This window comes from Pygocentrus nattereri, chromosome 19 (assembly GCF_015220715.1).
Source record: "Pygocentrus nattereri isolate fPygNat1 chromosome 19, fPygNat1.pri, whole genome shotgun sequence".
Classification (NCBI taxonomy): Eukaryota; Metazoa; Chordata; class Actinopteri; order Characiformes; family Serrasalmidae; genus Pygocentrus; species Pygocentrus nattereri.
Window position 1 is genome coordinate 21,455,665 of NC_051229.1, and position 13,295 is coordinate 21,468,959.

The window sequence follows — 13,295 nt, forward strand, 5'->3', positions numbered from 1 at the left end:
AGATAAAGAGAGTGAGTGAGGTGCAGAGACAGAGAGAGTGAGAGAGAGAGTGAAGGAATGAACTCTATAAATAAGCCCAAACACTGAAAGTGTGGTGTGAAGGATTTGTGCAGGGGGGAAAACAAAAAAAATTGCAACTCAGTGGACCATAAGTGTGAACGTGTGAATGGCAGAGTGAGAAAACGAGGGAGGGAGGGAGGGATAGAGGGAAAGAGAGAGAGGAGGGGTGGACCAGGGGACAAGACTGTAGAGGAAAATCAAGGCAGACATAAAAAATAAGTGAATATGATAAAGAAGATACGCGGAGACGGATGCAAAAAGAGAAACAAAAGAAAGAGAGACACTGATTTGGAGTGCTTGTGAATGAAAGAGAAGAAATCATATTGTTCAAAATTTCTGCATAATTGCATGGTTAAGATATGAATGAAGTCATTCAGAGTAGCTTGATATAAAATGTGACATTTTAGAGAAACTCTCTGAACAGAATGGTTCACAGTGGTGGTGATGGGAACCAGACATCTGAAGAGTTTCATTCCTCTAGAAGTTCCCTCAAAGAAAGTTATCAGATGAAATGGTTACAAATGCACTTCCAGATGCCTGAGACATTCTTTTACTATAGTTTTGAGAAATGTTATAATTGTCATCATCCATCGCCAGTGTTACCCAGTACACATCGCCATATGCCAGTTTGGTAGACATTGCCCAGTTATAGTAGCTGACAAGCATCTCAAATAGATTTGCTTTTATTTCTGCAACGAATGTAAATGTACACTTTCTTTGTGAGCAGTTCAGCTGAAAGTGTTGTGATTGCAATTGTCACTTAGGCTTTTTTCACACAGCAGGTAAAAGCGGCCTAAATCTGATCTTTTTCTTCATATGTGACACAGATGTGTGTGAACAGCAAAACACATGACTGAGACGCATTCATATGTGGTACTGAAATCTGATACATATCCGTTCTGTTGCAATGACACTCGGTCTGAGCAGCCAGATCTGAATTCATGCAACTTTTATGTCAATCCAACTAAACATTCATTATTTTGCGCTGCTGAGACTCGTACACATTTTCTCTACCAAAAAATCAGAAGCCACTTATCTCAACCGCACCGTGTTCAAAGAGATTTTTAAATAAATGGCCGATCGAGGCTGCAGCATCAAAGAACAGTTAAAAGTCTGACAGCAAAGTTTACAGAATCAGAGGACAAAGAAGTGACCATGCACTTTTTACAGCAAGCTTGAACGCATTGTGGGGGTTGAGCCCAGCTGTCAGTCAGTGAAGCTTCATGTTCGCTCCTGTGATGCTGGTGAAGATGAAGCTGAGCCCTCTGGGAGCGACTGGCGTTCGATGGTAGTCATTATTGTATCCCCCTGGGTGAGCCACGTGAAGCAACCTGAAGTATTGTTTCTTTGTGCATGCAGGTCAGTTTAGCAGCTGATGTGTTCAGACTCATGTCACAAAAAGTTCACATTTAAAAGATAATGTGAACAGCCAAACAAAAAAAATCGGATTTGGTGAGAAAGTCACATTTGGGCCACTTTTACCTGCTGTGTGAACGTAGCCTTAGTAACTTATCCAACAAGAGGGGATAATCATAATGGACTGAGGAGCTAGTTATAACATAATATAAATATATATTGATGGTAAATTGCTGTTAAAATTAGGATTTTTGTTAACAGGAGACCATCAACAAAAGTATGTTTTATAACTGTTTAACTATCTGAATAATCCGTGTTACATTTTCCCCCATATGAATTTGTGCCCTGGGTTCCTCTACTGTTATCTATAACACTGGAAAAATAAATTCAGGCTTCAAGGTCAATTCTACTAATGTTTTTACTTTTTTTACATTCTTTCCAAAGTTCTGTGACATTTGAGGTAAAGCTGTTTCTCAATTGGCAGCGTGATGGGTAGCGCTGTCGCCTCACAGCAAGGAGGGCCTGGGTTTGATTCCCCGGCCGGGTAACCAGGGTCCTCTCTGTGTGGAGTTTGCATGTTCTCCCCGTGTCTGTGTGGGGTTCTTCCGGGTTCCTTAGTTTCCTCCCACAGTCCAAAGACATGCAGTCATGTCGATTGGACATGCTACATTGCCCCTGGGTGTGAGTGAGTGGTTGTGTATGTCTGTCTGTCTGCCCTGTGATGGATTGGCAACCTGTCCAGGGTGTATCCTGCCTTCTATTGATGACTGTTGGGATGGGCTCCACCCCCCCCCCCACCCCCCCACCCCTCCTCGTGACCCTGAGGGAGAAGCGGCTGATGGAATGGATGTTTGTAAATTGTGCAAATTTAATCCCAGTATACTCCAAACAAACGGTTATAAGGTATCTCTGAAAGGAGCATGTGTCTGATCCTAATGGTGCTCATTTGGACTCCATATAACAAAGGCTACATTCACATCACAAGCCTTACCACTCAATTCTGATATTTTCCTCAGATCTGATTGATTTCCAACTTGATACTTCACATTTGTGTGGCTATATGACTCAAATCTATCTATAGTGTAAATGAGCCTGTGTTCTGTAACAATGTCCACACATCTGTCATGAACAACAAACAAGCTAACGAGCAGAACACGCCTTCATCACAAGATAATTTGCTCTGAACTGATCTCAGCTGTTCCTTATTAGATCAAAATGAAGGTGAAAAAAGGGTCAGACATGTTGCTTTTGTACCATTTACTGGCACTAACGTTAGGCCCTGCTGACACATTAACACTGAACAATGGTGCATGTGCAGGAAAAAAAACTCAAAAAGTCCAATTTTGAATGCAAATAGAATGCATATCCAATCTAGAACCACATATGAAATTGGCCAGTCTCAGACGAGTTGTGATCCAGCTTTGAAGGTGGTCAGGATGCATATGACCACATAGCATTTGCAGTGTGAATGCTAAAGCACCCACCCACTCACGCCAAAACACGAGTTGAACGCGTTCAAAATGACCTAATGCCTTCCACAGTGTATGAAAGCCTAAGCTGATGCTCATTGAAAGTAGACCCTCAACAAAGTCGATTCATAGTAGAGCTGAACGCAAAAATGAGAGGAGAGAAAAAGAGGGACAAATACAGAAAGAAGGGGAAGAGTAGATCTAAAAGGGAAAGGGGGAGCATGGAGAGGTAGGGGGGAGAGAGAGATGGAGCGGGGGCAGTCACAGGGGAGAAAAGGAGTAAAAGAGTGAAAAGCAGAGAGTGAAGTTTCATCTGTTTGTTTCTGTCCCCTGCCCCACTTACACACATTCTCCAGAGAGAAGAGGGGAGGTGAGGGAGAGGGGGAGGTAAATGAGAAAGAGAAAGATGGGGAACAAGGAAAGAGAGAGTAAGAGAGAAAGGTGAGGGAGCAGTAAAGAGAGAGAGAGAGAGAGTCATTTAATGAATATTATAGGAAAGATCCTGCAGATAATAGAAGAAAATAAAGAACGCTGAAAGAAAGAGCAACATTAGAACACAAACCCAGTGTGACTGGGAGGGACACTTAAGCTGATGCACTTTGAGTTCAGTGCAGTCACTCATCACTGTGTGTGTGTGTGTGTGTGTGTGTGTGTGTGTGTGTGTGTGTGTGTTTGTGTTCTAAAGACTTAGTAGTGTGTGTGTGTGCATTTGTGCGTATGTGTGTGTGCACTCTAGAGACTCAGCAGTGTTTGTGTGTGTCTTTGTGTATCGCTGCTGTCGGAGACAGAACCTTGTATCTCCAAAATGGTAACTTTACAGGAAAAGGAATAAACTTTCTTTATTTTTGATGTAAGTCAGTGGAGCCAGTTTTTTTGTTGGCCCATTCATCATGAAATTTACACACAATGTAAAAGACAATAAGCATTTTCAAATTATGACAGAAACTGAAAAATGACAAAAATGGAGATACTAGGTTTTGTTCTGACAGCAGCGAAATGTATGTATATATGTGTAGTTATGTGTATTAATGCTCTAAGGACTCTACATTGTGAGTGTGGGTGTGTGCTCTAGAGACTCAGCAGTGTGTACGTGTGTCTGTTTTTTTTGTATGTGTGTGTGTGTGGTTTTGTGTGTGCGTGTGTTTGTGCATATGTATGGTTTTGTGTGTGTGTATGGTTTTGTGTGTGCATGTTTGTGTGGTTTTGTGTGTGTGTGTGGTTTTGTGCGTGTGTGGTTTTGTGTGTGGTTTTGTGCGTGTGTGTGTGTGTGTGTGTGTGTGTGTGTGTGTGTGTGTGGTTTTTTGTGTGTGGTTTTGTGTGTGTGTGTGTGTGTGTGTGTGTGTGTGAGTGTGTGTGTGTGTGGTTTTGTGTGTGTGTGTGTGTGTGTGTGTGTGTGGTTTTGTGTGTGTGGTTTTGTGTGTGTGAGTGTGTGTATGTATGTAAAACCATTAACTTAAAATACTTAATGGCCATTTTGGCTGTAGATTAAATAAATGAAGGGTGCTCTCTAATGTGTGTGTGTGTGTGTGTGTGTGTGTGTGTGTGTGTGGATAGAACTGTATCATTTTAAGCTAATATTGCTCCGTTCTTAGCCGATGGGCAATAATCAGCCAATCTTTACACACACACACACACACACACACACACACACACACACACACACACACACGCACACACGCACACACACACACACACACAGGGTGACATTAATATGAGCCGGCATGTGCAGTGTGGTGGGGGGTGGGGTCGGGGGTCTAGCATGTTTACTACTTTTAAGAAGCAATTAGCACCAGAGAGAAAGTGAATGTATGAGTGAATAAAACATGCCTAAAAACCAAATGGAAAAAATCAGAGACAGAGAGAGAGAGAGAGAGAGAGAGAGAGAGAGAGAGAGAGAGAGAGAGAGAGAGAAATGCATAATTAATGGCCTGAAGGAAGGAGAGAGAGAGAGAGAGAGAGAGAGATATGAAACGAAAAAGAAAATGATTCTTGTAAAAATCACAGGCTTAAGACAGGTGAACTAAAGAGGGTGGATGGTCGAGGCTTGGGCTGCTCCACAAAAGCAGCAGACTGAACAAGTGTTTTCACTATAGCTGGTTGTAGTTGTAACCTTTTAAAGATTTGAATGCTTCTTCTGTTTTCTGTAAAAAAAACAAAAAAAAAAACAAAACAGAGGCAGCGTTTAGACCGTGGGGTCAGTACCCCTGTGTGAAGACTGAAGAGACCCTTTAGCTCTTCCTGGTCTAGAGTTATTGATGTGCTTTTTGCTGTTCATTCAGTGAACATTATCATTTAAACTTCATTTCATAATTAATACTGTTAGTATACACAATAAATGACCTTTGGATTTAGTCAGTTTACACTGCTGTTCACAAGTTTGAAATCTCACTTTTCTGTAATATAAAAATTAATTTTGGTGCAGATAAAGATATAAAATGATTCTACGTTGCTCATGCTCTATAACTTCAAATCCTTTATAAACTGTAAAATCAAGAAATTTTGGATGTATCCAGAATGGTGAACAAAGCTGTAGGCAATTCCATAATAACTGGGAAATCTCTACTTCAGCACGAATGAAGCTGTAATAAAATTAATCTCCACCATGCCTCATAACTCAGAAGTGTCGGTCAAATCTCAAGCCAGATAATTTAACAAGAAATGACTATAAATAGATCAGAGTGGGAACCTCAGGGTCTTTTATGCCTCCAGCGAAGGACTAATGATTTCATTCAGTAGAGTCTTTGCTTTTTGACTTTACAAGTATTGCAGTGCTGCTCTTGTTTCATTGTAACATTTTGGATGGAAACAAAAGGGTTCCATTTTTGAAACACCTGACAGAAAATTGGCCAATAAGCAACAGATTTTTCCTGTGCTATCTGAGTAAATACAGCTAAGCGAGCTTTTCTATTGGTTAGGACTTCAAGAGCTGAAGAGAAGATCAAACACAATGAATAAACCAGTCATGTTGTGATTTCCAATAGGTGAGACCAATTTTTGTGGAAAAAAGTAAAGATGTTATAGAAGTCCTAAATATGTCACTGAATACAAGCGGCAGCTCAGTCAGTGGGCTGTTAGAAATGAAAAACAGCAGCAGCACCAGCTCTACATCCTCTCTACTGAAAGAGGCACTGTTCAACTTCTATATGGTAAAATATGAGCTTATATGTCTGTCACAAGCTTCACAGGCTTCAAGTAAAAGGCTCGCCAATGAAATAGATCATTCCAGTTTAGTAATCATCATTTAATGATAATTGAGCTAATTTGCTAGTTGTTCCCAACACACACACACACACACACATTTTCTAAGCCGCTTCTCCCTCAGGGTCGCGGGGTGGGGGGGGTTAAGGGGGGTGATGGGGGGTAGTGCTGGATGTGCCAATATGCCAATTTATTCCAAACCATAAGTCTCAACAGGTTTGAATCAGCATTTCTTTTTCCAATGTCAGACAATAAGAACACGGATATAAACATAAAGGAGTTTTTTCTCTTTATTTAACATAAGACTATACACACAGCAATAACCTTTGATTAAAAGCTGTGAGTGAGAAATAATGAGAAAAGATTCTAAGATTCTTTTGTTGTTGCTTTTGCCTGCTCTATAGGTTCATATGGGTCTGCCACTCAAGTCTTGCAGTCACTTATAGTGCCTTAAATTTATTTCAAGATAAAATCCCACTAAGGTTGCAGCCTGATTTACCGAAAGGCCTTCTTTACAAAAATAGCATGCATGCTTGCTGGCCACTTTGTTGGAAACCCCTCCCCTGTAGGTCTCCTGTTGCACCTTGGTGTACAGTAGTAATGGGTATTTGGACTGTTTTCACTCCCTGATTCTGTAGCATTGACAGCATTTTGGTTTCCAAAATTAGCCAAGTCAACAATATTATCATTTCATTCTCAGTACAACCGTACATCATTCAGTTAGAGAGTGACCAGTAGTTTCACTAGATGAGTTTTGAGAGGAATGAATTATAGAAAGGAAGACGGGCAAACTGGCAACTCAGATGCACACTTGAAAACATGCCTAAGAGTTACATGAAAACTACCAATAGAAACCAAACGCAACAAGTAACAGGAGTTGATGGTAATGAGGGGGCGGAGCCAGGGTGTCCCAAGAAGATCCAAGAGGCCGATCTGTCATAGAATCTACCTTTTTGTTTTGACTTAATGTACAAAAATGAATAATGAATCAGCTCTGCAATGCATCTTGGCTCATAACTCTAAAGATAACCATGCTAACTTGAATCTAACAAATAAAGGAGCATTATCTTAGCACTGGTTTAAAAGAAATAAAGTGAATCAACAGATTTGAAATGCTGCTATGGAGTGGCATTGCTTTGTGGATTTATGTCTGTACCTGAGAGTGTGAACAAAGTTTAAAAGTTGAAATGAAATTCTACTCTTTATTAGAACGAGTAATTCATTCATTCATACAATATTTGCCGTCACGCTTTTTCGCCACTACCGCCTTCTTGTCATATACCACCAGTTAACACACCAATCACAGCACCAGAGCCGTCAAGCTTTTAGAACATCCCGACTGTCTGACATCATGAGCTGAGCCAGACAAGGGGATATCTTTGGATAGTGAGGAAAAACTTTTATCCATCTCCCCTCACCAAAGTCTGCTCTCATCAGTCTGTCACAGTCAGACAGTGAGATGAATTCTGTAGTTTTGCCCTTGATCACTTTCAAGTGTTGTCACTGACTGATGATTGACTTATGCAGTCTAACTATATCTGTCTAGATCTCTTATGCTTTAGCTAGACAAGGAATGCAGTTGAGAGAATGGCAGAACATTAGCAGAGCTCATGTAACTTAAGCTAACATCACATTATCACTAATTGATCAAACATAGATACATAACTGTTAGTCGTTGTTAATGGTGTAAAAGACAGAACCTTCCACAGAACATAATGAAATAATGTTAATTATAAAATTCTAGTGATTTGTATGCATTTAGCTGCTGTGATGCAGTATTTACAATGTAATTACAAATGTCTGGGTATATTATTGTTGGCAATAATACATAATCAGGACTCAAATATAACTTATTGATTTGAGATGGATCAAAACCTCAGTTCAAGCTGACTTTTTTATGGGAAACATTGTGCTTTAAAGGCGAATGCTCTTTTATTAAACAGACAGCAAGGAAGAACCACTGCTCGGCATTGCTGAAACAGCCAAAACAGTATGTGGGCTACTTCTGACCATAAACTCTCAGCTGGCAGTGGGAACTAACACTGCACCACCTACCCCACAGCCCAGCGAAGAATAGCACAAATAACACACAAACAGCAACAACCTATTTACAACATAGTCTTCAGACAAAATCTCTCCTACTGTCTGAGAGTCTCCTCCCATCGCTGCTTTGCATTGCCACACCTTCTGCGTTCTCACAGCAGAGCAAGCTAGTAGTGGGACGCTTCGGTGTCTTGATTTGGAAGTCATAGCAGTTTTTACTCATTATGCTGATGGAATGTCTACAATATGGCCTTGAAGCGTTTTTTCCAGGCTTCGTGAATACTGTCTATAAAGAGGACCTTCTGTCTAAAGCATTTCTCTCACGCAGGTTCAGGATTACAAACTTCTGGACAAAAGCATTCAACATCCCAATAATAATATTATTTACATTTCTATTTATTTCCATGTTTCAATCATGTTAGAATGTCATTAGCATATCTGATGTTTAAGTTTGAAATATTTAAATATCCTAATGTAGGTTCTGTCCAGATGTGGTGTATTTAAGTGTGTTCTGTAGTGAATGTGCACTTAAGCTCAGTTAGAAATATGTCGTTTGACTGGGGGTATTTTTCACATATGACTGTATATCAGTCTTATAAGTGACGGCGTGTTTAAAGGTATGTTTAATTCTCAGGGATTAAGAGAGGTTGGAAAGTGCCTGTGTAAAAATAAATTATGACTGTTTTTGGTATATGAAGCCACAGAAATGTTACAAGTGGACTTCAGTGGAAAAAGGGTTTATAAACACTGCTGTAGCTCATTTTCTCTCTCTCTTTGACTTGCACTGGCCTTTTCAATAGAATCCTTTTCTAGATCTGCTTTTTTTTCTCTTTCTTTCCAACATGTACACACGCACACACACACACACACACACACACACACAGTTGTTTGTTTTGTTTACGAATTAGAGCAAGATGTTGCTGGAAGGTTGAGGCAAATATAAATATGCGGACAGGGTCAGTGGACATGAGGACAGACTGTGTGTGTGAGAGGGGTGGAGAGAGAGAAAGAGAGAGAGAGAGTCATTGGTCACATGAGCACTTTATGTCCACTGTGCATTTAACCAAGACACAGAATCTTCTCTACCTCTACAACTAAACACACTGTCTTTAGTTCAGCTGTACATTAGCATTATTATCTCTGCAAATCTGAGCACAGTGCATCATTTTATTGTGATCTCTTCACACTAAAGAGGACATCACTATATAATTGATGAGATGAAAATCAAGTCATTCAGAGTGGTTTGATGCGATATGTGCACTGTAGAGAAACGCACCAATGCAGATTTCTTCACAGTGGTGGTGATGGGAACCAGGGGATGCGATGTGTACAGCACAAATATAGCCATTTTATTTACTATCCAAACCCACCTTTAAACCTACATGTGTCCTCTAATTTTCAAATTAGATTTAATGTTAATGATGATGAAATAGTGGTAAATCTGAAAAAAAAAGTATATATATATATATATATATATATATATATATATATATATATATATATATATATTGGATGTACCTCTCTGCCATTAATGCTTTTGAAATATATATGATTTATGCCAAAACCAAAATCTCAGATCTATTCTAAAACATAAGGCATCATTAGTAAAGTAAAACTTTCTGTGAAGTACCTTTTAAACAGTTAAACAATTCTTGTTCTGTAAGTTTCACTGGAAAGCATTTCACATCAAACTACTCCCACTTACTTAGTTTACATCTTGATTAAACTATGCTGAAATTTTGTAAACAGAAGATTTCCCCTAGCCAGTGTCTCCTCCTACAGATATGTTAACCCCTTAAAATCTCAGTCCTATTACATACTACAGCTTATTATTCTGTTACTACAGTGACTCCCATGCAAACTGGCTGAGCTATTCTTAGGTTATAGAAATCGTTTTTTTTATTTTTCTTATCTAATGGTGTGTGTGTGTGTGTGTGTGTGTGTGTATATCTGGTTCTGTGACAAAAAATTTGCCTCTTACGTTCTTCATCTTCATTTGTGTAAATGTTGTGTATTTGTGTTGAGCTGCTAGTGAGCAATAAGAGCTGAATGGGGAGGGTTGAGAACCCCCTGCAGTGAAAACAGATCACACTTCTCCGCAAAGATTGTCATGCCAAAAGACCACTAGAATCGTGATCAAGTGTTGCAATAAAAAGCAGCATTAAAACACAAAAAGACACTTTTATAATTGCTACGTTTGTGTGTTTAACAATCTGATGTTATCAGCTAAAGCCCTATGCCACTCAGAACACATCACTGTCACGTACACACACAGAAGAGCAGCATACACTCATCCAGCCACTGGACTGAGTATAAAGCCAGAGTTTGGCAAAAATCTCATTTACACAATTTTCCCCTCATCCCAAATACAGTCGGTCAGTCAAGACATATTTGGTATCTGACGTTTGCCTCTTTATGAGGCTCATGTAACTAACAAGCAATGGAAGCTCATAACCCACCAATCAGCCTCATGCCAGCTGCATGCCTGAATCATGCCTGAAGTTGTTTATCAATCTGTTATAGTTTTCCTGGCTTGGCTCTCCGGTCTCCTCCCATGTGAGCTTTAGCCCACAGATGTCTGCAGCATTCCAGGACACTGTTGATGTTTGACGTCCACTGTACATAGTAAAGTCTTAACTTGCGTATGTGCGGCGTCTACTGACGACAGTTATTCAAGGTATTTCAGAGCCCACACAATGATGTCCATCACAGAAGCATGCCAATTTTTAATGGAGTGCCATCTAAGGGGGTTAAAGGTCTAAGATATTCAGCTGCGGTTTCTGTGTCTGAGATTTCTCTGGATTTCCTGAATCTTTTGATGATATTACGGGCTGTATAGGGTGAAATATCTTAGGTTAAATTCCTGGACACTCGATCAGTTACTAAATTCAGTAGATGGGTAAATAGATGTCAACTCAGCTACAGAACCGAATCTTCTCAGCGTTCATGTTGCAGCGATGCCTATTGACTAAACATAACACCAACAGTTGAGGATCATATGAATCCATTATTTTTATACAAATATAATCATATAATGTAGATGTTTATTGTTCATAAGAAATGCTGTCATATGAAAATGATCAAACTCCTGGACATTTTTTATTTTTTCCAGGCAGACAACCAAACTAAAGGACACTTCAGGAAATTCCTGGATGGGTGGTGGAAATAAAGGACATAGAGTTAGAGGGAAGGACTAAATGACATAGAGTCCATAGGAAGCACTGAAGGACATAGAGTCCGAAGTATCATTTACAAGCAAATCACACCACTGATGCCAGTAATATCAGTAATGTCAATGCTTGTGTAAGAGCTACACATAAATCAACAGTACATTAAAAAAGCAACAGCAGAGTGGAACGCTCCCGTTCCCCTCCGAACAAGATGTAGCATTAACAGGATGAGAGCCAGAGGTTAGAATCACAGAGGAGACAGAACATGGAAACTTTGTTCACTTTTGTTCAGTCTATACAAAATCAGGTGTTTTTCATGTTCAGGTTCACACAATAAAAACAATACTAGTGTATTATCAAAAGTAATACATATATTCCAATGCAACTTAATTTGTCCGGTCATATAGTTATAACAAAATACTGCTTTTTAACTGGTAAAAATCTTTCTTTAGGCTCAAATTTAAGCAGTTACTTCCAGCATAACAAATCACAATTTGTTGATTTTCTAAGTGGAAATAAGTGAACCCATTCTCTACGGAAAACACACTTCTGCACATTTTAATGCACTGTTACTGTTTATTCGCTAAATTTATCATATTGGTAAAAGCAGAAAATGTGGCCTGTGCAAAAGTTAAAAGTTAATATAAAAGTAAAATTTTATTTTAATTTTTTTTGTCAGTATGTCAGTACCTCTTGCACAAGGAAAATGTGGCAATTAGACTTGATCATGTGGTTATCTGTGTCACGCTTGGCTCCTCCCACTCCCCTATGTGCTTTTTGTTTACCTTTTGACATTACATGTGCATTTGTTGGTTCAGTCCTGCCCCCTTGTTTTCGTGATTCCACCCCTGATTCGTTTAATCTGTTTCAAACCTGTCCCTTGTCATCCCTGTGATTATTTAAGCCCTGTGTTTGCTCCTAGTTTTTCGTTGGTCTTTGTTTGTAAGCCTGTTTGATGTTAGATGTTCTGATTGTTTGGGATGTTGTTTATTGTTTGAGGTTTGATGTATGTTGTTTTTCTTCCGGCCTTTTTGTTTGTGTACCTGTTTATTGTCATCATGTCTGTCCCTCCTGCTCTGCATTTTGGCCGTTTGAACCTGGACTGTATCTACCACGATCCTGGATTTGCCCTTGAGTCGCTTATCTCAGCATATGCGTCCGCCTCCTCGCTCCCCATTACAATCTGACACTGTAGGACATACTGCAATCTATGAAAACAGATAAAACTAAGTGGTGTAGCTAAAAACAACAGTAGCAGCCATGTTGAAGCCAGAATTTTGTCCATATACCAAACTTGACTGATCAGCTACATTTGGAGTGCAGGGGAAACATTTGACTTTGGCTGAATAATTGCTTAAAAGACCTCAGGTTAACCCCTTAAACCTTGAATGCTGATATTAATGCCCACACATCAGTTTCTCACTTTCTTAACTACATGATTTACAGATTAGATTAACAGCAGGTACTGAATATTTTATAGTAGTGAATGAATAATAAGTCTTAAAATGAATGTTTTATGATATCCTTAAGTAGAGCTCTAAACGAAAGTGTTATGTTAAGTACTCACTTGTTGTTGGTCTGAAAACCTCAAAATTCTACATGTTTGTCTTTGTTTTTATGAAATTTTAAAGTATATATATATATATATATATATATATATATATATATATATATATATATATATACAGAATCTACTGTAATTTGGCAAACTAGGATGCGCTGCGAAATGCTTTACAGACTGTCTGGAACAAAATGACATTAAGAATTAGCTGTAAAGTGTCTAAAAAGATCCATAATGAAAAAGGCAAACATTAAGAGACATGGAGAGACAAAGTGAGAGAGAAAGCAGAAAAAAATGGAGACATAAGTGAGAAAGATATAGAGGGAGTGAGAGACAGAAGAGATAGAAAGATAAAGAGAGAGAGAGGGAGAGAGTCATTGAGACTGAAGTGAATAAAGTAACCGCTCTTTTCCATGAGATATTTTTTGGCCTAGCACC

General features: G+C 39.2%; 1 protein-coding gene across 2 annotated transcripts in view; it reads left to right on the forward strand.

Moving 5' to 3' along the window:
- The window catches only part of kirrel1b (kirre like nephrin family adhesion molecule 1b), a 76,954-nt gene that overhangs the window by 34,389 nt on the left and 29,270 nt on the right, over positions 1 to 13,295 (forward strand). The window lies entirely within an intron of this gene.